This window comes from Pseudophryne corroboree, chromosome 7 (genome assembly GCF_028390025.1).
Source record: "Pseudophryne corroboree isolate aPseCor3 chromosome 7, aPseCor3.hap2, whole genome shotgun sequence".
Lineage (NCBI taxonomy): Eukaryota > Metazoa > Chordata > Amphibia > Anura > Myobatrachidae > Pseudophryne > Pseudophryne corroboree.
In genome coordinates, this window is record NC_086450.1 from 174,245,049 (window position 1) to 174,272,497 (window position 27,449).

Genomic DNA, 27,449 nt, shown 5'->3' on the forward strand with positions numbered 1-27,449 from the left:
AAAGAGGCGCAATGAGGTAGCTGTGTGAGTAAGATTAGCGACCCTAGTGGCCGACACAAACACCGGGCCCATCTAGGAGTGGCATTTTTGTTCTCCATATTTTAATAGGCACAACTAAAAGGCACCTCAGGTAAACAATGGAGATGGATTGGATACTAGTATACAATTATGGACGGGCTGCCGAGTGCCGACACAGAGGTAGCCACAGCCGTGAACTACCGCACTGTACTGTGTCTGCTGCTAATATATAGACTGGTTGATAAAGAGATAGTATACTCGTAACTAGTATGTATAAAGAAAGAAAAAAAAACCACGGTTAGGTGGTATATACAATTATGGACGGGCTGCCGAGTGCCGACACAGAGGTAGCCACAGCCGTGAACTACCGCACTGTACTGTGTCTGCTGCTAATATATAGACTGGTTGATAAAGAGATAGTATACTCGTAACTAGTATGTATGTATAAAGAAAGAAAAAAAAACCACGGTTAGGTCACTGGTATATACAATTATGGACGGGCTGCCGAGTGCCGACACAGAGGTAGCCACAGCCGTGAACTACCGCACTGTACTGTGTCTGCTGCTAATATATAGACTGGTTGATAAAGAGATAGTATACTCGTAACTAGTATGTATGTATAAAGAAAGAAAAAAAAACCACGGTTAGGTGGTATATACAATTATGGACGGGCTGCCGAGTGCCGACACAGAGGTAGCCACAGCCGTGAACTACCGCACTGTACTGTGTCTGCTGCTAATATATAGACTGGTTGATAAAGAGATAGTATACTCGTAACTAGTATGTATGTATAAAGAAAGAAAAAAAAACCACGGTTAGGTCACTGGTATATACAATTATGGACGGGCTGCCGAGTGCCGACACAGAGGTAGCCACAGCCGTGAACTACCGCACTGTACTGTGTCTGCTGCTAATATATAGACTGGTTGATAAAGAGATAGTATACTCGTAACTAGTATGTATGTATAAAGAAAGAAAAAAAAACCACGGTTAGGTCACTGGTATATACAATTATGGACGGGCTGCCGAGTGCCGACACAGAGGTAGCCACAGCCGTGAACTACCGCACTGTACTGTGTCTGCTGCTAATATAGACTGGTTGATAAAGAGATAGTATACTACTAATATTATATACTGGTGGTCAGGTCACTGGTCACTAGTCACACTGGCAGTGGCACTCCTGCAGCAAAAGTGTGCACTGTTTAATTTTAATATAATATTATGTACTCCTGGCTCCTGCTATAACCTATAACTGGCACTGCAGTAGTGCTCCCCAGTCTCCCCCACAATTATAAGCTGTGTGAGCTGAGCAGTCAGACAGATATATAATATATATAGATGATGCAGCACACTGGCCTGAGCCTGAGCAGTGCACACAGATATGGTATGTATGTGACTGAGTCACTGTGTGCTGTGTATCGCTTTTTTCAGGCAGAGAACGGATTATAAATAAAAGTGGTGGTCACTGGTCACTATCAGCAAAACTCTGCACTGTACACTACTGAGTACTCCTAATGCTCCCCAAAATTAGTAAATCAAGTGTCTAAACGGAGAGGACGCCAGCCACGTCCTCTCCCTATCAATCTTAATGCACGTGTGAAAATGGCGGCGACGCGCGGCTCCTTATATAGAATCCGAGTCTCGCGATAGAATCCGAGCCTCGCGAGAATCCGACAGCGTCATGATGACGTTCGGGCGCGCTCGGGTTAACCGAGCAAGGCGGGAAGATCCGAGTCGCTCGGACTCGTGAAAAAAAACATGAAGTTCTGGCGGGTTCGGATTCAGAGAAACCGAACCCGCTCATCTCTACTTTATACCAGATTAATACTGAATAATGTATTTCCTTCCTGGCACATATCTGAGAGTGACCCTTTAATATCATAGATTATTCAGCTGTACTTAAGCACGTTCCAGCATCCCTCTCCCTGTCTCTTACAATTCACAGCATTCACAGACAGCAGCGAGAGATACAAGGAATGCGGGTAACACACTGCTTCAGCATTGCACGCAGTGACAATATGATGTTAACACACTCTATTTACTAAAGGATTTGACACAGAGGCCCAAGATTCCTTGTACCAGAAGACACCTATGCAAAATAAGTTAATGCTTTTAGTAAATCCATGAACTTTACAACAATCTGACATTGTTAGAACCACCCAAAATTAATCAGGAGAGCAGCCATTTTGTTTATTTTAATATAAGATGTGCTATATATACTGGGAGTTGCTCCACATCAGGTTAGATCCTGGCACCTGATTAAGGGTTTTGTCCACTCTAGGCTCAAAGCCAAAGTGCCCTCACACCACCACCAATGCTCCAGTTTCCTCTTGGTGCAGATTTAAGTATATTTCTATATCTTGTTGCTAAGATATATCACAAAACCTCTGGGCATGGTATAACCTTTACCTTTATTCCATATACTGTACTCATTGTATGCCTTTGCTCTCACTGATCCTACTCGCTGGATTCTTATGTCCTTTCATCTGCTCTGTCAGCAATCCGCACTTGATTAGATTATCTTCTGACAGAATTTGTTGGCCATCACTTGTCTTGCTCTCTCTCCTTATCTTGGCAGGCTATGATGGCTCCAACATCCTGCTTTTGTCTGCTGGAGTGGTCTCTTGTCAGGAGTATTTCAGTGGGATCTGCTGTCCCAGCTGAAGAGCAGCCAGGACAATACAAGGTGACTTGCCGGTTTAGCATGTACTCTCCTGCGTTTCCAGTTCCACTGGGCATCAGTCATGTGCTCTGGACTCTAGCCTGAGCAGGCTATTGGTTGATCTTTGGGTGGCTCTAGAGTTTCCTCTTTGGGGCAGTTTAACAATTTTATCAACATCCTATTGGAATATACAGATTTAACCAGGTATTTTTGTGCCTGTTTCCCATTGTCTTACTACCTCACTGCTCTGCTCTAATCTTTTCACAAGCTGTTCTACTCTGCACTCTGTTCCCATGCTGTCGAGAGAGGAAAAGCTTATAAACACACTTCTTTCTGAACCTATTTAATGTTGGAAATATGTGTGAACGTGCTTGAAGAAGTTTCTGTACATACCAGCAGATGCCTTACAACTACGAACTGCCCTGCTACTCAATCAGTGAAGTGATTTCAGTAGCGGATCTTGCCACGGGCAAGCAGGACTTTTGCCCGGGGTGCCGCCTTCCGGAGGGCGCTGGCGCCATCCGGAGGGCGCCGCACCATGGCAAGATCCGCCACTGCTGTTCCCTCCGCTGCCCACTGTGTCCCCCGTCTGTGCCTCCTGTGAAGGGAACTAGACGCGTAGCATCTAGTTTCCCTTCGTGGAAAGTACCTTTGCTGAACGGTGCTCGATGACGTCATCGCGCACCGCTCAGCATTCAAGCGGCGCTACTAATGTACAGGGGGCGTAACTGACCACGCCCCCTGTATTAAGCCACGCCCCATTTCCTGCCCGGGGCGCAGAGCGGGCTTGAACCGGCCCTGAGTGATTTATTGATGTTATGCAGTATAGAGCAGTAACGTGCAGTGGGGTGAGGCAGAGCCCTTCCTCTCAAACTAACATTTGTGCCTGAGTTATCGCTGTATAAAGTATATGAAAAATACAAAGAATATGTTTGAAATATCTTCTGTGCATTATTCTCATCATTAAAAGTAAAAAGTCTATGGCGCCTATATTTTCCACGCATCTCTGATTAAAACTCACCAAATTTCCAGGATTTATTACTGCTGCACCTGTGTATAATGCCCACATGTACCCTTTGGCTCTGATATTGCCTGTAAATCTGGCTCTGGTGCTAGCCAGTGCATCCTGAGCCATTTACCTCACCGCACGTCCCTGGTATAGAGCTGTACTCCCTGTTATACACTCTCATATAGCCAGGGCCGGATTAAGCCTTGGGGGTGCCCGGGGCACTTAAGACAGGGGGGCCCCACGGTGGAAGGCGGGGAAGTGTATATTAGATTGTGCATACCCTTCTACATGACCCATTCCAGGAAAGACAAAATTCTCTCCATCAGGACTAACCTCTTAATATATAATTGGTGTCACCTGTGTGGAACTATTTAATAGATAAGAAAGTTGTTTCAGCACAGGTGATTGCAATCATAACTTAAGACGGCATGTTAACCCTCCAGGACTGGGTCATGTTGGGAGGTATGGATTGTGTATATTAAATTTAACCCAATGGGGTATATTAGGTTTAAACTAATAGTTTAATAATGCCTGGTTACTGTTTATAGCTCCACCTAATTGAATGACAACTATTTTATAAAATGTTCTTGTAGTGGAACAAAGACAACTTAAACAACCTTAGAATACACATAGAAATAAAATCTATAATTTATCTGGTCACATGCAAGAATATCAGCAGCCTCTGTACTACTTACACACTGGGACAGGACTCAGGAGGACTCTATATGTGGGTGTGTCTCTCTAGACCCTCATTAAATAACAGATTACACAGGACTTAGACACCCAGTTGGGGAGGAGGACAAGGTGGGATCCCTGTGTCATTTACAGCTCTCTCCACCCTTCCATCTCTCCTCTGGTCGAAAAGCTTAATCGGCAGCTCATGAAACCTGATACTCTGCCTGCAATGCATACTGTCCTGCTCACATTATGGCTGTCTGGTTCTGCTACTGCATGAGGGAAAGCTAGCAATGTTGGGATGCTCAGGCTGGGGGGCCCCCTATCAAAGGGGGGCCCAGGGTACAGTATGCCCTGTGACCCCCCCCTTAATCTGGCTATGCATATAGTTTACCAGCCAGTGACTGTATGCAGTTTGCATGTAGTGGTGTAAGACTCTCTGAAGCATTGGTAGTGGCAGCTAATCACACGTAGGCAGGGCTGCCATGATAAATTATGGGGCCCGGGACTGATAAAATAAACAGGGCTCCTCTCTCCCCCCAAAAAATATTCTGCCACACTGCTCCCCCCCTAGGTGATGTCATACTGTACACTGTGACATTACATAAAGGTTGAGTGTTGCGGACCTACAGGAATGGTTTATAGAGAGCTGGTGCGCAAATAAGACTTGTTTGAAGATGCCCTCTTTGTGCATCAGACTGCTGTTGATTCACAGGGGGAGATTCAAATGTTTGAAAAGTCAGTTGGGAGTCTGTTTTTTCCTATCTAATAGACATGAAAAAACAGACACCCAACTGACTTTTCAAACATTTGAATTCCATCGACAGACTAGTGCAGCTCTACAGGTATTGGTGGTAGTAGCCAGGTGGTGGGCCCCTTCTCTGTAAGGGCTCTGGACACCAGTCCCCACAGTTTCCCCCTGATGGCTGCCCTGCACATAAGGGTGGATTGGGATTGAAAATCAGGATGGGAAATTTATAGAAGCAGCCCTAATGGGGGCGGGATCTGTTGTGGGGACGGAGTCTAATATGGGGGCAGTAATCCTCCTAATAGGGTCTAACTCTGAGTTGGGTGCAGTTGTTGCCTCCTTGCATCTTTTGCTGCAGTTGCATCTGTGATTTTATGCTAATGACACTACAATGCCCTTCCACGCTGTAATCATGCTTTGGGAGAGTTCCCCTGATTTTTTAAAGTGACAATCATTTACATGCCAAAACCAGGTTGATTTTGCAATGTAAATGATTGCCACTTTAAAAAATCAGGGGAACTCTCCCAAAATCTCTCACTTTCTGATTCTCACACTGTTACGTGTGCTGTCTACAGCTCTGTTTTGTCATTTTAATTACAGCTCTATTCTGTCTGCTTAATTGCTGTAGCAGCACACCTGATGGGAAGTGCCTTGTTACCTTATTCCAGCATGTGATTTCTTGTTAGTCAGGAGCCTAGTGGATGTGCAGCAGCACAGTTGCACTGAGTTAGTAATTAAAGGGGGCTTGTCTGTACTGAACCTTGTTATTGGTTAGTGCTCCCTTTATTCCCAGTCTGCCCATTATTCCATGCTGGTCATAGAATTGAGTTGCCGCATGAGCCTTTGGTCCTCAGTATCAAGTCCCAGTCCTGTTGGAACACTACTTCTTAGCTATAATTCTGCAGAATCCTTCTTTATTTGTCCCTATTTTATGTGTTTATGTGACTGCATTGTGTCGTTCTTGTGAGAGAGAATCAGTTCCATTCCACCACAGTCTCTCTTTCTCAGGCCTCTGTCACCGTGTACATAGTCTTAGCCCTATCAGTCTGTCCTCAGACCAATCCCTTGTCTCAGTCTGTTCTTGTCTATCTTCTACACTGCTCCTTTGTGTTTGTACTGTGGTTGCCAGGAGTAACATCCACTGGCCTGGTGCATTCTGTGTTGTTTGTATGTCTGTTCTGCTTTCCCTGTCTGTATTCAATTGCTATACACTCCTGAGGTTGCCAGTAGCAACTACTGTGGGTTTGGAGCCTTGCTTGCCATTTATGTACCAGTTGATGTGTCTTATCCAGTCCTGGTCCCACTGTGTGTTATACTCCTGCTAATACCAGTACCTGCCAGTCCAGCTTTATCTAGTCCTTGTCTAGTGTGTGCCCGTCTGTCCAGCTTTAACCCACTCTGAGCCAAGTGGGTGTCAACCCCATCATATTTCCTTGCACTTGCCCAGCCTCCAATAGTTTCCTTGTCCACATTAAGACCAGGGAGAATCTGAGTACTGGGTGGACTTAATCCACCTGGGAAAGGCGGCTGCTAAAGGTGAAGCTTTAGGGACTAATTCTGACCTGATCGCAGCAGCAAATTTGTTAGCAAATGGGCAAAACCATGTGCACTGCAGGGGGGGGGGGGGGGGGGGGGGGGGGGGGCAGATATAACATGTGCAGAGAGAGTTAGATTTGGGTGGGTTACTTATATTGTTTCTGTGCAGGGTAAATACTGGCTGCTTTATTTTTACACTAATTTAGATTTCAGTTTGAACACACCCCAACCAAATCTAACTCTCTCTGCACATGTTACATCTGCCACTCCTGCAGTGCACATGGTTTTGCCCATTTGCTAACAAATTTGTTGCTGTGATCAGGTCTGAATTAAGCCCATAGTACGCAGGAGACTTGAGGATTGCTGGGCTTGCTCAACACTCCAACCAGATACATTCCCCGGATCATTTCTATCAACACTCAGTCCTGATATACTTCCCAGATCATAACACACACCCTATTACATTTTCCCCATGGTGGCCACTTTCATTACATATCACATTTATGGAACAAATACCTCATGGGGAATACAGGCCTCTGCGATCCCTATAATTACTCCATTAGATACCGCCATATGGAAGCCTGCATGGGTTTATTTACCACAGTTTGCTAAGCCTGATCTCTATAAAAAATTATTTTGGTTCCTTTATTTCAAAATGCATATATCATATTTCCCATTTCTGACTGGAAAATTGGCGCAAATTAGGGCACATCTAAATTGTGTTTAGTATTCCAGATATTCTTCTCATCTGTGTGGTGAGCTCTAGGTGCTGTTCTTCCCATAATAACCATCTATTACCAAGCCCAAGAAGTAACTGGCATTGGCTGGCTTCTGCAGCACAATGCATTTCTCATTCTGGAGTGGTCTGTTCATGAAGCAGTGAAAAGTATAGAGAAGTTGCCCATGACAACCAATCAGCATTGAACTAACATTTATAATTTGCATACTATACTACTGATTGGTTGCCATGGGCAACTTCTCCACAGGCTCACTTCTCCACTCTTCACTGCTTCATGAACGGGTTCACTACGGCTGGCCGGCGGTCGGGCTCCCGGCGACCAGCATACCGGCGCCGGGAGCCCGACCGCCGGCTTACCGACAGCGTGGCGAGCGCAAATGAGCCCCTTGCGGGCTCGCTGCGCTCACCACGCTACGTATTTTATTCTCCCTCTATGGGGTTCGTGGACCCCCACGAGGGAAAATAAGTGTCGGTGTGCCGGCTGTCGGGCTCCCGGCGCCGGTATACTGAGCGCCGGGAGCCCGACCGCCGGCATACAGAAGACCACCCTCATGAACAGACCCTATAATGTGATGAAGTGTAAGCCACTTTGGTGATGATGAGTAGATCCAGTACTAGAAGAAGCCACTTCCACAGAATGGCTAAAAAGAAAAAAAAAAACGAAATGCAAAGAAGACAACATAATAAATTCTACACTTGTGAGAAGGACAATATAACGTAGAAGTCTCTTTGTATATGAAGAACAACGTTATGGTCCACCAGTATCAGAGAAGCCTTGCCGGGGCCTGGTGGCTTAACCATATCTTTGCAAATATATACAACTAACTAAGATCTCTGAATATTCTATCAGCATATAGGGGGTAATTCCAAGTTGATCGCAAAAGGAATTTTGTTAGCAGTTGGGCAAAACCATGTGTACTGCAGGGGAGGCAGATTTAACATGTGCAGAGAGAGTTAGATTTGGGTGTGGTGTGTTCAATCTGAAATCTAATTTGCAGTGTAAAAATAAAGCAGCCAGTATTTACCCTGCACAGAAACAAAATAACCCTCCCAAATCTAACTCTTTCTGCACGTTATATCTGCCTCCCCTGCAGTGCACATGGTTTTGCCCAACTGCTAACAACATTCCTGCTGCGATCAACTCGGAATTACCCCCATAGTGTTCAAGTCTTATTGCTGATATTATTTGGTGTGCTGGGGGATGCCTGTCTTCTGTTTCTTGTATGAAAAACACAAAAGGAAAAAAAAAATCAGGGCTAATCCTAGTTTATGTATATGTTACATAATTGTTTGTGTGACTGCAACTACTAAATGGGGGAACAATGGAATACTCAAAAACGAATGCAAACAAGAAGTGCTGTCAGTCAAACTAAGAAAATTGATTAAAACACATGTCTGGTGTAATCATATCTATAACACATTAAAATGAATAGTTCCCTAGCAAGAAAATAATTATCTCTAAAAAATAAATAAATAAATAAATAAATAAATAACAATACTGATCACTGAATTGAGCTGCTAATATCTAGTTGTAAAAAAAGTGGGTTATCTTCCAACTGGTCAGAGTTGACTTACGTTCCAAACCCAATGATCATGGACGCTTCGTTGGAAAACATTTTTTCAGCTCAATAGATTTTAGTAATTCAGACACACATATAGATCAGCTTGGAGGGCTAATGCAAGCAGCACAGCAAGTAGATTCAGATATTAATTATCAAGCACAGCAGATGGTAAATTACACTTTAGAGCATTGTTCCAGATTTTAATTGTTAGTGTTCACCCATAAACAAGCAAGCAAAGCTGCTAAGATGTAACAAACCTAATTTTCCAATGTCCTCTGTCCTTTCAGCTGCTGATATTCCTATTGCACAGCTAATGAGAGATAGCCAAATCAATCTATGGTATGTATAACTCCTTATTATTAATAATATAGTCCATCCATATGTGGTTCAGCCATATAGTGTTCCTACAGTAGGTGCAGTAACACTGTGTGATAAATACTGGTTTGCTGAACAATACTTGACGCATTTCTCCATCTTTTTCTCTGCTCATCAGTTTTATCAGAGTAAATTATGAGTACATTGTAAATTTTCTTAGTTTGACAGACCATACTCCTCGTATTTCTTCTTTGTAGGCTATGAGTATAGGGTTCGGATAAAAGTAAAATACTCTTTAGTATAGCAGCTTGTCAAAACACAAAAGTCTAGTATTTAGTGCAACTAGCAACAGCTAATTGTGTAAATGCATTACGTTAGGCTCCCACAGCACAGTTTTTGTGCTTACATTAATGCCAGTGGAAGTTCGGAACTCTTCAGCGATGGAATTAACAGAGCGTTGGTGACTTTTACGCACCATGCGCCTTAGCAGTCGTTGACCCTGCTGTGACTTTACGTGGTCTTCCGCTTTGTGGCTGAGTTGCTGTTGGTCCTAAATGCTTCCACTTTCTAATAATACCACTTACGATAGACCGTGGAATATCCAGCAGGGATGAAATTTTATGAACCGCCTTATTGCAAAGGTACCACGCTTGAAGTCACTGAGCTCTTCAGAACGACCCATTTTGTATCACAAATGTTTGCAAATGGAGACTGCATGGCTAGGTGCTTGATTTTATACACCTGTGACAACGGGTCTGATTGAAACACATTGATTCAATAACAGCTGTGACCAAATACTTTTGACCATATAGTGTATGTACGTACACATGTATGTTTCTATGTGTGTATATACACACAGAAACACACACTTATAGAATATACATATAATAATAAATATGCATAGTGCCACCAGTTCTCTATTAAATTACTTAATAGGAAATTTCTGAACCACGCTCACATCATTTAGACCAATGTGCAGTGAAATGAAAACAAACTTTGTAGTACTTGCACTACAATTAACAACTCTATTATTATTCGTCTGACCATATGCAACTGAGAGTACTCAGTTTTATTAATACTTTACAATCACTTATTCTGGGCATACACACTACAATTATCTGGCTGATTCACCTGATATTGGCGGATCACCCAGATAACTATAGAGTGTATGTAGTCAACCAATCCAAAAATATCGATCCGTCAGCCATGCCAGTTTGTCCGTCCGATGTGATATTTTCTAAGTTGAAAGTTGGCCACATCAGACAGTGCAAGAGAAAAATTACCAAGTAATTGGTCTGGTGCTGATTATGAGCTAGTTCTGCTAAAAGCAGCCAATGTAATAGGGATAGTTAGTCCCAATGCAAATGAATATAAAAACCTAAATAAATTGGCACTAATAAACTGGATATGTTTAAAATTACATACATTTATTACATATTCCACACAATTGTTGCAACAAATATCTAAAAAAATGATGATAAGGGCATATCAGAGCATTGCTTATATTTGATTGAATAAAATCATGAACATATGAGCTGGGACTTGTAGTTCATCTTAGGAGTGCAACCACAGTCCTGGGAAATAAAGAAGGTGCGAAGATTATATTACCAGCTGTATTGGAAAATGCGAGACCTCTGATGGCTTGATTATGGACTCCACTTTGTCCTAGTGAAAGCTCCGGTCCACCGCAAATGTCCACTTAGTCGCAATAGTCCCTGTTTGGACTTCTAGGCTTATCTCCAATTGTAAAGATGAATCCAATAGTATGCCCGGCTCTCCATCAACGCGTTTCACTGCGTACCACAGCTTTTTCAAGCTGATGTGGTTCAGTGCCATGAAGCCCTTTTTATAGCAATGATGATTACCCATTGTTTACAGGTGGTCCTTACTACCAACACTTTAAAATTACATCAAATGAAAACATATCTGTTTTGTTTGTAAATCCAGTCATCAGGACACAGAGACATGTGAGTTCACTGCTGTGCTGTTTATTCCATCACCAACTCCAGACACACTGCACACTGGACCACCCACTTCCCAGCATCCCCCTGGTCCCAGGGACCATCACTGAAGATTTAGGCTTACACAGATTAGTAAGGGAGTGTCTACAAATATTAAGCATTCTAATACACTAACATCACATCCTCTTTTCTTTAAAGATAAGCCCTGTACGCTTCAATGCAACAATTAACAACATCATATTAAGAACATCATCTAACACATTTCAATGAGTCTCTCAGGTCTGCGTATTTCCCTTTTGGGTCTTTCATACACAGTCTGTGTTTCATCTACCATGTTGGACCTTTCTAGAATCGTGGTTGGTTCACCATTATGAGGATCATCATACATGTCAGATGAAGGGTATTCTTCAGTCATGTTGTCTTCATTATGGTTAGGTTGAGATCTTAAATCCACCCGATTTCTTCTTACTTACGTTCCATGCTCTGTACGTATAGTATAAGATCTTGGTGCTACTTGTGCTTGCACAATACCTTTCTGCACCCAAATACCTTTCTCGTGATCTCTGAGATGGACTTGGTCACCCGATTTTAGATCAGATAAGCTTTCTGCTCGCCTGTCATGGAACAGTTTCTGTTTCGCCTGTTGACGTTCCTTACTCAGTCTGACCAATGCTGAGTTATGTGTATTAAGCAGTTCATCATGTATCGGAAGATTTGCTGTAATCCTCCTTCCCATCAGAATTTGTGCAGGAGAAAGTCCATTCTGTAAAGGTGTACTGCGGTAGATTAAAAGAATTTTGTAGAAATCTTCTTTACCTTCTTGAGCTTTTTTCATGAGACTCTTTACAGTTTTTACTGAACTTTCCACCAACCCATTTGAGCGTGGATAGAGGGGACTTGACGTAGTATGGACAAATTCCCACTCATCAGCAAATTGTCTAAATTCAGCACTGGAAAACTGAGGACCATTGTCAGTGAACACTTCCATAGGAACACCATGCCTTGCAAAGATTGACTTCATGCAATTGATTACGGCTTTACTAGTAGTTGTATGTAGTGTCTTCACCTCAGGGTAGTTAGAGTAATAATCAGTCACGACAATGTACGTTTTCCTATTACAATCAAACAAATCTGTGCCAACTTTCTGGTACGGTCTCTCTGGCACTGCGTGAGGACTCAGTGGCTCGACTTGTTGTTTCAATCTATACGTAAGACATAATTCACATGTAGCTGTAGTCTGTGCTATGTCTTGGTTCATTCTTGGCCAATACATAACTTCACGCGCTCTCCGCTTACATTTATCTTCTCCTAAGTGGCCTTCATGTATCTTGCACAGCATAATTTTTCTTAGTTATGCAGGTATGACAAACCTATTGCCTTAGTAAATAATACCATCGACAACTGTAAGGTCACTGCGGTACATCCAATAATCATGGATAGACAGCGGGCACGCATGTTTTTCTGCTGGCCAACCTTTCAGAATGATATCTTTCAACACTTTCATTGTGTCATCTGTCTCAGTTTCTTTCCTAATCTGTTCTTGTCTTGCAAGAGACACTGGTAGAGAAGCTACGATCAAATTAACATAGGCTTCTATCTCTTCATCCATCAGACTTTTGGAACCTTCACTTTTGTCCACAGCACGAGAAAGTGTATCAGCAATATACATGTATTTGCCGGGACAGTACAGAAAGTGTACATCATATTTCTGTAGTCTGATAAGCATTCGTTGAATTCTCATGGGACAGTCATGTAATGATTTAGTCATGATAGCTACCAATGGCTTGTGGTCAGTTTCCACTGTAAATGTTTGACCATACACAAACTGATGAAATCAGTCACATTCATATGTGATCGCTAGAAGTTCTTTTTCTATCTGAGCATACCTTGTTTCAGCACTTGTCAGTGCTCTTGATGCATAGATTACTGGTTGCCATGTATCCTCATGTTCTTGTAACAGCACTGAGCCTAGGCCAAATTGTGAAGCATCTGCTGAAATTCTTATTCTTTTCGCAGGATCAAAGAATTTTAGCACAGGTTGCTCTGTAATGATCTGTTTCAAGTTTTGCCAACTTTCTTCTTGTTCATGTGACCACATCCACTCGTTATCTTTGTCCAACAACCATCTAAGAGAGGCTGTTCGTTCAGAGAGTTGAGAAATAAACTTTCCTAAGTAAGTAATCATTCCTAGGAATCTTCTGACGTCGTCTTTGTTGTTAGGACGTTCCATGTTCACTAAGGCTGATATTTTCCTTGGGTCTGGTTTTACACCTTGATCCGAGACCACGTCGCCCATAAAGGTAAGTGTATTCACGCCAAATTCACATTTGTCCTTGTTTAGCTTTAGATTCACTTTCTTGACAAGTTCCATTACTTGTCTCAATCTAGAATCATGTTCTTCCTTTGTAGATCCCCAGACAATAATGTCATCCATCATTGTTTCAACACCTGGAATATGTTCAAAAATCATGTGTATCTTTTTGTGATATACTTCTGGAGCAGACAATATTTCATATCGTAGTCGAAGAAATCTGTATCGACCTTCTGGTGTATTAAATGTACAAAGCTTTGAGCTGGCCTCATCTAGCTTCATTTGCCAGAATCCTGAAGATGCGTCCAATTTACTGAACCATTTTGCTCCCGCAAATTGCAACATGATTTCATCTCTGGTTGGTAGTTTGAAATGTTCTCATTTAATAGCTTTGTTTAAATCTCTGGGGTCTAGACATATTCTGAATTGTCCATTTTTCTTTTCAACAATTACTAAGGAGCTTACCCATTCAGTAGGCTCATTAACTTTCTGTATCACACCCAAGGCTTCCATGCGATTTAACTCTTGTTTCAGTTTTTCTCTCAGCGCAAGAGGCACTTCTCTACAGGGGTGTATCACTGAAGAAACTTGTGTGTCTATATTTATTGTATGCTCTCCAGGCAAACAACCTAGACCTTCAAACAAGTCTCTGTATTCTGTAAACATTGATTTGCAGTCATCTTCTACTTGTGATGTCACCATAAAAACTTTCTTTAGCAAGCTTAGTTTCTCACAGGAACTTAATCCTAGAATCAGTTGCACATTTTTATCCACAATCAGTAGAGATGTTTTAAACTGTTGTCCCTTATATTTCAGTGTCACTAAGCATGTACCTTTCACAGGAATTTCCTCCCCAATGTACCCTGTAACTTTCACTTTGGCTGGATGAATTTTAGGTTTTACTCTAAAAGTCTTATAGTCTTGAAACAATATTAAATTCACCTGCGCGCCAGTATCAAGCTTAAAGGGAATGACAATCTCGTTCACAGTTAAAGGGGCAATCCATTCTTTCTTGTCTGCACTGCAAAGTTCAATGCAATCCACAAAGAATTCCTCTGTTTGTTTAACAGCATGCACTGTGGTTGTTTTATTTTCATTTTACAGCATTTGGCAAAGTGATTAAGTCTACCACATTTCATGCAGGTTTTACCATAAGCTGGGCACATTTTAGGATTGTGAGCATTTCCACATCTACTACACATTTCCTTATTAGACTGTGGCTTAGACTGCTTAATTCTTGAGAATGGAGATTTGCTTGGCTCTGTGTTCTGCACTACATGGACAGCAGCATCAACTTCCTTGTGTAACGTTTTGGCTTGAAATCTAGTTATTTCTGCAGATCTGCACATAGTCACTGCCTTTTCTAGTGTTAGGTCTTGCTCTCTCAGCAATCTCTCTCTGAGTCTATTATCAGGTATTCCACAGACAATACGATCTCTAATCAGTGAGTCCTTTAAATCACCAAACTCACAGGTTTTACTGAGTGATTGCAGCTCTGTAACATACTGATCAAATCCATCTACAGACTTCTGATCACATGTGAAAAACTTATATCTTTCATATGTCACATTTTCCTTGGCACAAAGTAATCTTCAAACTTTTGCATTATAGAAGATAGCACCATATTCTGCCCCTCATCAAACTGAAAACTATTATAAATGTCCAGCACATCCTCTCCTATCACATGGAGGAAAATGGATGCCTTCGTTTTGTCAGCCTCTGTATCAGCTCCACATGCAGCAAGATATATATTAAACCTTTGCTTAAATCTTTTCCAGTTTTCAGACAAGTTACCAGACATCAGCATGCCGGTTGGAGGAGCCAGTTTATCCATGGTTACTCACTGTTTGAAGAGAGGAGCACACGGCAGGCTTTGCAGACACTATCACAGCCTTACAGACTGCTGCAGGATTCTTTCACACTTTGAGAGCTATCGCAGTCCAAGTTAAACTTCTTCTGACACCATGTTTTGTTCATATATTTGTAAATCCAGTCATCAGGACACAGAGACATGTGAGTTCACTGCTGTGCTGTTTATTCCATTACCAACTCCAGACACACTGCACACTGGACCACCCACTTCCCAGCATCCCCCTGGTCCCAGGGACCATCACTGAAGATTCAGGCTTACACAGATTAGCAAGTGAGTGTCTACAAATATTAAGCATTCTAATACACTAACATCACAATATCCAGTTCAATAAAAATAGTGACAGACATAGTATGTTTAATCCATCATAGGAATTGTGATAATACATCAGACAGTGTATGGGCTTCACATGGGAAGGAATAGGGATTATGTCTTCTCCCCAGGGGAGGAGCACAGATATCATGTCCAATACACTGTGAGAGATCTGCAGGGTCTGATGCTGTCAAATAAAATGCTTGCTGGTCTGACAGGCATTTTATCTGCACTTGTATGCCCAACAGTATTATTATTATTATTATTATTATTTTTATTTATTTTTTTGCTGGTAGCTGCTAATTACTGGGGGATTCAGTCTATTTATGTTTTGTAATTAGCCCCTGCGTTTCAAGAACCTGGTGCTAAAAATATATTGCACTACTATATATCAGTGCCACCCTTCTTCATTAAATACAAAAGATGCCTTTGAATATATTGCCTACTACTCACTAGTCCATGCATGGCACCCACAGTCTTCCTTGGTTTTTTAATTTTTATATTGTTAGAATTTATCTAATCCATTGTTTCTTTAAAAAAAATTCTATCATGAGCTTTCATAAAAAAAAAAAGCTCCATCCATCAGTCAAGAAATTATTGATTTGGATTCCAGCAGGGTTCAAGTCTAACGTGAGATCTCTGTCTGTGGAAGACGTGGGGCTGTGGCCTTCGTCACTGGTCACATTTTATTTACTGTCTTACAAAACTGAAGGTAAAATATTTGTTACAATTTAACCACGGTAGGCAAAAAACAAAGACTCAAATAAAAAAAACTATTTTTCAGAGATAGCGAGTACCTGCTGTGTAACGAGGTTGCCATAGCAACTCATCTTATTTCTGTCTTATTTTAGAACAGGCTTAGGCAGGAGGGGTCCCTTGAGTCCAGCTGACCAACTAAAGAAAAATTATTTAGCATCATAAATTCTTAGAGACGTCCACTGGGAATAGAAGCTGAGTCCTTTCAATTTGGCCACAGAATATGGCTTAAGTGAACATTTAAAACTTTTCAGTGAAAAAAAATAAGTCCAAACATTGTAATTCAAGGGGCGTAAAGAACTTTTACCGTTGCATATTTGCTATGATTGCAACAATCTTTCAATTTTTTTATGTATAAATATATTGTCATGAATCGGGATCTTTTAGTCCTACATATCGTTCTCAGCGATATCATATCACTGCTGTCTGCAAGTCTCCGGGTTCACCGCAGTAATCACCTTGCCTCCTGACATGTTTCTAAACAAACCACCTTGCTGCATGGGTGTGGTCATTTTAGATTTTCCTTGTGATTTGCTAAAGTCAATCCCTGCACTACAGCAGTGTCATGAGTCACATGACTTCTACAAAATATGAACATTGACTGCTGCCTCTTTAAACCCGCTCTGGCCTGCTTCATATTGCCAAAACAATGGGTTTCTTCTGGGATAGTTCCTGGCACCTAATTGGCTGCCTATCTGCGAGCTTTGATTGGCTCATGGACCAATGCCATATTTGAAATGGTCGCCGCCGGAGACTTGACTGAGGGGCAGGAAATGTGCACGCTGTGCTCTGCTCCCCTCGGCCACAGCGGCGGCAGCAGCAGAGGAGCCTGGCAGCAGCCAACACCAGATGGGCCCGGTGGCAGCCAGCAGCAGAAGGGCCTGGCAGCAGCTAGTAGTGGAGGAACCTGGTGGCAGTCAGCAGAGGAGCCCAGCGGTGGTGACAGAAGCAGGTTAGCCCGGCAGCAGCCAGCAGAGCCCATCGGCGGTGACAGCAGTAGAGGAGCCTGGTGGCGGTGAGTAGCGCTACTAGGGGCATATGTGTATCTGGCACTAGGGCATATGTGTATCTGGTTCTGGGGCATATTTGTATCTGGCAGTGGGGGCAAATGTGCATCTGGCAATGGGGGCATATGTGTATCTGGCAATGGGGCATATGTGAATTTGGCACTGTGGGGGCATATGTTAATTTGGCACTGGGGGCATATGTGTATTCTGGCACTGGGGGCATATGTGTATCTGTCACTGTACTGGGGGGCATATGCATATCTTGCACTATACTGATGACATTGTGTGTGTCTGGCACTATACTAGGGACATATCTGTATCTGGCACTTTACTGGGTGCATATGTGTATCTGGCACTATTCTGGGGGGCATATGTGTATCTGGCATTATACTGGAAACGTTATGTGTAACTGGCACTATACTGGGGATGTTATGTCTAACTGGCACTATACTGGGGGCATATTTGGATCTGACACTATGCTGGAACGTTATGTGTATCTGACACTATATTGGGACATTATGTGTAACTGGCACTATTCTGGAATGTTATGTGTATCTGACACTATACTGGGGACATTATGTGTAAGGAGCACTACTGTGGGCATTGTGTGTAAGGCTGCTAATTGTGTGTGTGCCTTTGTACAGGGGTGTGTGATTGAATAATTATAATTTGATATCAATATAAAATTTCGAGGCCTTCAACGCGCACATTGAGGTGGGGCTTCAAATTTTTTCACTCAGGGTGCTAGTAGGCCTGGAGCCGGTCCTGCTTTGGTCAGTCGTCTGGGTCCCTGCTGCCTGGAGATGCAACCACTATTTACCATCTGTAGCTGTTTAGCATCGATTGTGCTTATCTGCTGTATGCCATCTACTGTGGACATACTCAACAGCATTTACTATAGCTAGTGCTTACAGAGACTTCAGTTCTGTCCTATTCCACAGCCTGGTGTTACATTTGGCTCCCCTATTCTGTGTTTTCTACTAAGGGCTGTCCTGTGGGCCAGGGGTCCAATTCCAGGGCAGCAGGGCCGGACTGGCCATCTGGCAATGATGGCCTGTTGAGCTGGTCAGGCCACAGAGAGAGCCCCGGTGGTTTCACACAGAGCAGCCTCCCAGCTTTCTATTTGCCTGCCCCCCCCACCGCTCCACATGCCTGTGTCAAAGAAAGATGATGGGGGTGTGCTGTGAGGCCAGACCACCCCTGACTCGAGGCACTGTGAGCATGATCAAATATCATAGGTCTGATTCCAGGGTAGTATTTACGTTTCAGATCATTCCAGCTGGGTTGCTAGTGGATCTGGAAAGTGTGTTACTACAGTAGTTCTTCTCTGAGTCTAGGATCCTGAATCCAGTTCCAGATCTGGACCAGAGCATTCCCAGATTGTTGGCTGCAGCAGTTATTAGACCTGGAAACATAAGACTCTTGTTTCTTCTTTAGTTTTGTGTTCTGACACCAGAGGCCGGATATAATGACCCCCGAGTTCGGCAGCCATGCGGGATACTGGGCAAACTCAGACGTTTTTTTAAAGGGGCAAGTTTCCTGAGTTCCTTCACCGGTTCCAGGTATTCTTAGCTGGAGTTCCAATCCTGTATACAGATATTGAATCCAGTCTGGGCTGTCTCTTGGCATTGTCAGGACTGCCTAGGACACCTTTAAGCACTTCTACCTTCAGTATATCTGCTACATGAGCAGACCACTCCTCAAATCTCCCAGCTTCACTCACACGACTACTTCAGCTGTGCCCATGGGTCCCGATACAGATCACAACAATACTCAATCCATGATAGTTTCCTCTGGCCTAAAGGATACTGTAGGGGAACATACCCCGTGGGTGGACGCAGTCAAAATCTTAGCTGAATGTATGCAAAGAAAAAATTATTAAGAGCAAGTTATGAGACACAGTACCTGCAGGAGTTGACCGCTCGTATGGATGCTTTACAAGCTACTTTGGTCTCCTGTCATCTATTCTGGTTTCTACTTTCTACAGAATCATCTTCAGCCAGTGCACTGCTCCCGTCTCCTCCCTCTCATTTAATTTTGCCTACTCCAGTAAAATATAACATAGAGGGTTTCTAAATCAATGCAGTGTATATTTTGAGTTACAACCTGCCAATATCCCCACAACATGTACAAAACCAACCTATATCATATCTCATGGCATGGGCATTACCCCTCTGGGAAAAATCATACTCTGTGTTATCTAATATTGAAGAATTTCTATCTACATTCTGCAGGGTTCTCGATGAGCACAGAAGATCTACATCTGCTACTGCTGACATCTTATGTCAGACTGTGGGGCAATAAGTAGTTCAGTTTATAACTTTGTCTTCAGAACTTTCATGGAATAATGAAGCTCTAGTCTCATAGCAGTTTTATGGCAAGGTATGTCTGATCGCATAAAAGATGAACTAGCCTCTTGTGAACTACTTACTAACTGGGACAACTTGATCTCCCTTTGCACTCGGTGGATCTTCATTTTAGAGAGAGACTGTTGGAGAAAGGGAGTTCTGAATGCCGCAAATCTCATATTACTCCATGAGTTAGATCATCATCGCCTCCACGAGGTGAACCAATGCAATTATAGTAGGGTGGCCCCGCCTCTCGGCAGAAGAACGTGATCAAAGGATTCTGGTCCTGGTCATGTTCTAAGTTCATGTCCTCGCCAGTTAGGAAATTACCTTTCCTAAATGACAATGGGGGAGTCAATATAGGAGCAGCTCATAGCCCCCCCCCCCCCCCCCGCACACACAAAATAAAGACTGTGTATTACCAGTAACATTGAAATTGGACAAAGGTCCACTTTATATTTCAACCCTAATCGATTCCGGTGCCACTGGGAATTTTATATCTGCTAGACTTGTGGAAGAATTGGCCATTTCTTTGATTAAAATTTTCACACCCACTTTTCTTACAGCAGTAAATGGGAGCCATATCCCGGGTGGTACTATCACCCATTCGGCATTTCCAGTGATGTTGCAGGTTAGAGTCCTGCATTCAAAGACTTTACAGTTCCTAGTGATACCTGAGGCTACCAATGCTGTTGTCCTTAGGTTCCTGTAGCTTCAACATCACAATCTGCACATTGACTGGGCATCTCTTCATATTCTGTGCAAAAATAATGTATTTGTATTAATTACTTAATACAAGTTCTGGCGCTATGACTGTGCTGGTTCTCTAAGCTGCTGTTAAAGTGAGAGACAGTCAATCTCTCATAAACTGGAAATTACAACGTATAAAAAATAAAAACAGCGCTAAGAATAAATCTAAAAACAGGTGTTTTCATAAGAATGAATCACATACGTTTAATGTTACTCAACATACATATATATAAAAAATCTCTCACAAATGTAAACCATAATAAATCGAGCCTTTATAGCCAGTCTCTGACCACCGACAATTTGATATATATAGGCACACCTATTAGTATTAGTAATGTCCCTGTGACCGGTCACAATATCAACAGGATCCTAAGTTTTAGATATGCAGATGTGTCCAATCTTGTGGTATAATTACCAGATGTTAAGTGGATTGGCCGGGTATCCCACCTAGCGAAGGTCCAGAGGCTGTCTCCGATCCGACGCAGATGTTTGGTGGTTTTCCCTCTATTAATTTTCCACGTCCATAGATTGAAGAGTGTCCAAGATGGTAATGACTGCAAAGGTATCCTGAGGTGGCTTTGAAGTGTCAGGGTCAAGGCTGGTTCCCTTGCGCGTTTCGCTGGCGTTTGGCAGCTTTATCAAAGGTGCTCTTACTGGGCTCATATGGCTCTTATATAGGGATATCAATTATCAATTATATAAGAGACTGGCTATAGAGGCTCGATTTATTATGGTTTACATTTGTGAGAGATTTTTTATATATATGTATGTTGAGTAACATTAAACGTATGTGATTCATTCTTATGAAAACACCTGTTTTTAGATCTCTTCATATTCATATTCTGGCATGGGGTTCCAATTGTGCTAAGTTCTGCCTCCAACAGGTTCTTCCTCATTGTCTTACTACTGATAAGGAAAACCCAAGAGTTCCTTTACCTTATAAAGAACTTACAAATGTATTCAGCAAACGGGCTGCAGATACTATACCAGCTCACCATGTTTGGGACTGTCCCATTGATTAAATTCTGGGAAAAATTACACCTCGAGATATAAGTTTATCCTTTATCTGTTCCTGAAACACAGGCCACGTCTGATTACATTAGGAAAAACTTAGTAATACCGCTTTCACATCGCAAACCCTGCTGTTGAAACGGTTCTTTAAACGGTTCTTAAAACAGGTCTGAGCAGTTAAACCCCCTTCACATCGCATGTTGTAACTGGTATATTACCGTTTCATTACCGTTTTGGTACCTTTCACACTGAACCCGTTTCTCCCATAGAAAACAGTGGTTGTCATTTTAAATGGACTTTTCTGGCCCACACATTACTAATAATTCTTAATTAATTATTAATAATTTGGCTAGTCGTACGATGGAATCCAGCAGCTTCAAGCATCTTTACCATGTTTTTGTAGATTACTGCATCCTTCACTGTCCCAGTGATTTGTCTAGCAATTTCTTCATCCCATCTCATCCTAAGCAGCTCCCTAACCTCCTCATCACTCCAATTTGCCATTTTAAACTGTATTCTGTATAATAAAATGCTTCTTCACTCTCATGTGTTTCCTCCAGTTTATTTCCTGCTTATGCCTGGTGACATCACGCATGGAGACAGCCTATCACCTTCTGTGGTTTGGAAATACCGTTTCTGAGCCTTTCACATTGCACAATGAAACGGGTCTGAACCGTGTAGGACCCTGCTTTTTAACCGTTTTAAAATACCAGTAATCTGTAACCAGTAAATTCAAAGTGGCCCTTTCACACCGCAGCTAGAACCGTTTTGGAAGGCTTAAAAAAACGCAATTTACCTGGTTATAGCTGCGGTTTGAAAGGGGTATAAGAAGATTCATTCATCTTTCATTTTCCCCTGCTGGAGCTGTTTTCTTTTTTCGTAAAAAAGAAAGATGATCTCCGCCCATGTATTCACTACAGAAGTCTCGAAGAAATAATTAACAAAAATCGATATCCTTTACCTTTCACAGACCTGTTTGACTCATTTAAAGCAGCTACTATTTTTTTCCAAATTAGATCTCCACGGAGCATTATAATTAAATTCGGATTAGACAAGGAGATGAATGGAAGACTGCTTTCAACACGATGAATGGGCACTATGAATAGTAATGCTCTAGCAGTCTGTCAAAGTTTTGTTAATGAAATATTCCATGACCTACTGTATGTTACCCTTATTGTATACTTGGATGATACATATTTTTGAATAAACATTTTATTATTATTAAAGATTTTCCAGTCAGTATTCAAGTTAACAAGAACTTGGTTATAAACTTAAAGCAATAACAGCCTGATACAACATAAGAAAAAGTTGGTTATTGTGTATATATTTTACAGAGAGATTATCAGAATTTATTGAAAGGCAGTAGTGAATACTAAGTAAACTGTAAAATACTAATCCAGAAATATATCCTGGGAGTAAAGAAGAAGTTCTCGTTGATTTTGTAGTAATCATACAGAAGCACAATTAAAACCAGCAACTGTAGAACATACAGTATCACTAATAATGAAGAAGTAGGAATTTTAAAATGGAAATGGGGGTGTGAGATGTCCACAGAGGATGTGCCTAGAGTGGGGGGGGGGGGGGTGAGATGTCCACAGAGGATGTGCCTAGAGTGGGGGTGTGAGATGTCTACAGAGGATGTGCCTAGAGTAGAGTAATCCTAATACTTGAAGGGAGGTGGGGGGTTTTTTTTTTTGTTTTTTTTTAAAGGAGAGAGATAATTAGAAACAATCAATAAGGCTTATTGATAGATGTACCATACAAAAGGGAGTTATGGTTTCACGTGGTGGGTTTAGAAAGCTACAGTATCTCAACAGATACCATTCTGTAGTTTTAGCAACAATTTAACAATATGGTTTTGTGAAATCTTCCAGCTTATTAATATAAGGTTCCTATTTTTTGTAAAATGTTTCAACACCTACCTGAGTTAATGTTAGGTGTCGTCAACTGATGACACCTGAGTTCTGCAAAAATAAATAAGTTGTAAGGTTTTTAAATTGACTTCTTTTATAGAGGGTGCAGATTTAACCATCCAGTGCAATAGTATTGCCTTTTTCCCCAAGGTAAGTAAAATAGTGAGAACTAGGCGCAAAACTGTTTTTATGGAGCCTAGATTACAGTTCTTAAAATTTAAACAGAGACAAGCAAGAAACTTGATATTCAACCTTTTTCAATTCACGGAACACCAAACATGATTTGAAAATTGCCAAGGCACTCCATCAGTACAGCCCCGTACACATGGGGCAGATGTTTGCTGAGCGATCTAGCACAGATTGCTCAGCACACATCTCTCCCCCAGCTCAGCACACAGCGCGAGCAGTGGAGTGAGCGGTTTGGCATGCATGCCAAATCTAGAGTCGGTGATAGCAATGCGTGGGGCAGAGCATTGCTATCGCTATGAGCATACACACGGAGAAATACGTGCCTAATTTATAAGCAATCTAGTCAGATTGCTTAGAATTTAAGCACGGAACGCTCTGTGTGTACCCCCCTTACTGCATGAAAAAAACCACACACACACGGGGAAATAAAACAGACATATATTGGTACCCAAGGGGAAACACACACACACACACACACACACACACACACACACACACACACACATTGGCCCCCACAGTAATTAAACAAATGCACTGGCCCCCACAGTAATTCCACACATTGCCCCCCATAGTAATGACACCACACATTGCCCCCATAGTAATGCCACCACACATTGCCCCCATAGTAATGCCACCACACATTGCCCCCCATAGTAATGCCACAAACATTGCCCCCCATAGTAATGCCACCATACATTTCCCCTCTCAGTAATGCCACCACGCATTTCCCACCATAGTAATGCCACCACACAGTCTCCCATAAGAATGCCACCACATTGTCCCCCATATTAATGCCACACTAACCTGTGACTGTAAAAATCTTTCACACTCAGTTGTGGGAGCAGTGAGGAGTGCTGAGAACGAATGGCGGTAGCATGGATCAGCAGTGCCAGTGAGTAGGGAGGCACTCCAGGCGGGCAAGGCGACATGGTGTTTGCGTGACCTATGAGTCATGCCGCATCTGCATAGTTCCTGGGCTGGGCCACAGAAGTGCCCAGAGCTGACCAATCTTGTTAGTGGGGACTGCGGCAGATGGGCAGCAAGCATCTCTAGCGTCTGTGCAGCACACTTGAGAACTTAGTGTGCCGCTGCACAGCGGTTGGGAATCACTGAGCTAGATGATCAGGGCACACATGTAAGCCAAATGTATCATTTATGAAATTAATAAACTTATTACAAAACTTTTTATCTTTCTACATTGCCACATACAATGTGTATAATTGGCTTGTTGCGCACCATATTTCAGACATGTTCTTGGATGATATTTTAATATTTTCTCCTGATCTGCAGTTGCATCATGAGTGTCTACAAGAAGTATTCCAATATCTTCACAAGAATAGACTACAGGTATATTGTAAAATCGAGAAATGTGCTTTTGAAGTCTTGTTGGTCAGGGATCCAATACCAGGGCAGCAGGGCTGGACTGGCCATCTGGCACTTCTGTCAATGATGGCCTGTTGGGCTGGTCAGGCCACACAGTGGCACAGTGCAGCCTCCCAGCTCTCTATTTACCTGGCCTCCAACATGCCTGTGTCAAAGGAAGATGATGGGGGTATGCTGTGAAAGATGGGGTGGGGGGTGCTGTGGTCAGACCCCACCGACTGAGGCCACACCCACTGTAACATGTGGATGCTTAAATGTCAGGGCTAAGAAGATGTCCCAGTCCATCCCTGTTTCAAATCTTTCATTCTGGGTTGCTGGTAGTTCTGAATAGCGTGTTACTGCTTTCTCTCTGAGTCTTAGTTACTGATTTCTGTTCCAGGTCTGGACCAGAGCAGTCCAAGGCTGTTGGCTGCAATAGTCATTACACATGGATAAAGTATGTAGTCAGCAACCATACAGTCAGGATGCCGATGATCACAATACAGACAGTGGCATCCCAACTGTCAGAATCCCGACACATTCCAATGAGAAGTATTAGGGTTAGGGTTATGTAGCAGGGAGGGGGAGATTAGGGTTAGGTTGTGGTAGGGGAGGGTAATGGTTTGGCCATGGGAGAGATGGGTGGTATCCGGTTGATAGTGTCTAGTTAGACAGTCAATAGATAGACACCATATGTTAGACAGACATTAGGTCGACAGGGTCAAAAGGTCGACATGAAAAAGGTAGAAAATACAAAAGGTCGACAGGGTCAAAAGGTCGACATGGAAATGGTTGACAAAAAAGATTATGCCCCGAAACACTGGTGGCGGTGGGTGCGGGGTTCATGTTATAATATTGTTCTTTACAGGCAGCCTACAGGTCCCAGCAAGCCTGCCCCAGCATGCTGACACTTGGAGAACCACAAGTTTCTGCATGCCCGGACATTCAGGGCCCGCTGGCACCTGTACTCCTGCTGTAAAGAAAATATTTAAATAAACACAAGACATTTTATTTTAAAAAGTTTATTGTACAGAGTCTTCACCTGGGGGGCAGCGGCCTTTGGGCAGCTCTTTTCCATGGCTATCGCCTCCCCAAGACTTGTGGAGTCTTCTGTCTTCACCTGGGGGGCTGCCGCCTCCCCAGGGCTTCCGTGTCTTCACCAGGGAGGCGGCGGCCTTTGGACAGCTCTTTTTCCATGGCCGCCACCTGCCCTGGGTTTCCCGGCATCTTCTGTCTTCACCTGGGTGGGTGGCGGCCTTTGGGCAGCTCTTTTCCACAGCCACCGCCTCCCCAGGGCTTCTCGGCATCTTCTGTCTTCGGAGATCTTGCACGCTCCCTCCCCGCCGGCGGACTGGCAGCCGTTGCCTCGCGCTGGCTTCTATAAGCCAGCCCCGAGTGGCGGGGTAATGACATGGCGAGCCGTTATTGGCTCATGGTGGCCATCTTAGATTTAAAAAACTACGCCAACTGCGCCATTTATTAAATTGGAATCGCTCCACTCCGCTGCCGAACTCTGCTAAATGTCAGGCAGGGACTGGATCCTCTTGGATCCAGGCCTGTCATCATGCAATCTATCCCTTCCGGGTCCCACCGCTGCTAACGCCTGCACCTCCACTGTGTCCCCGCCGCACATACCGCTGCCCTTCCAGTGATGACAGCGGATCCATCACTGGACAGCTGTATCCAGTGACAGATCCGCTGTCCGATCATATCTGCCTGACTGATCAGGGCATGCTTTCATGTGCAGTGAAAGTACGCCCCTGTCACTGAGGCACTTATAATGGTGCCGCTTTCAATGTTATTTTCAATGGGCTTTTACTGCCCATGGCTTGGCCGTGCCCCCGCCCGCCCCCTGCTACCGCAGCTTACCTATTGTCAACGGGAGGCACCGCTATCTGTGCCTCCAAAACCTATTTTTAATGTATAATTGGTTAGTATAATACAAAGCAGAAACTTACAGTATGACACAGAATATGTGTCATAAGTATCTTCTTTGTATTATTTTAACCACTAATGCCAGGGGAAGCACTGCCTCCCCTGACTGCACGTCCCTGATCCAAACCAATTACATCTTTATCTCCAGTTCCCCGCATCTGCTAGCCATCAATGAAATTTGGATTACCCCTTCTGACAGTTTCTCCTGCTGCTCTCTCCACTGGAGGACTCACATTCTCACATAAACCCCGACCCGGCGGTCGCCATGGTGGTGGTGTTGGGGTTCTTTTACCCTCTGGCTACACCTACCAACTCATACCTCCAGAAACCTCCCTTACATTCTCTACATTTGAGGTCCAGGCTATATGCTTCTACCATTCTGCTAATCTTTGAGTTGTTGTCATTTACCGTCCCCTTGGCATTTCCTCCAAATTACTTGACAAATTTGCTTCCTGGCTTC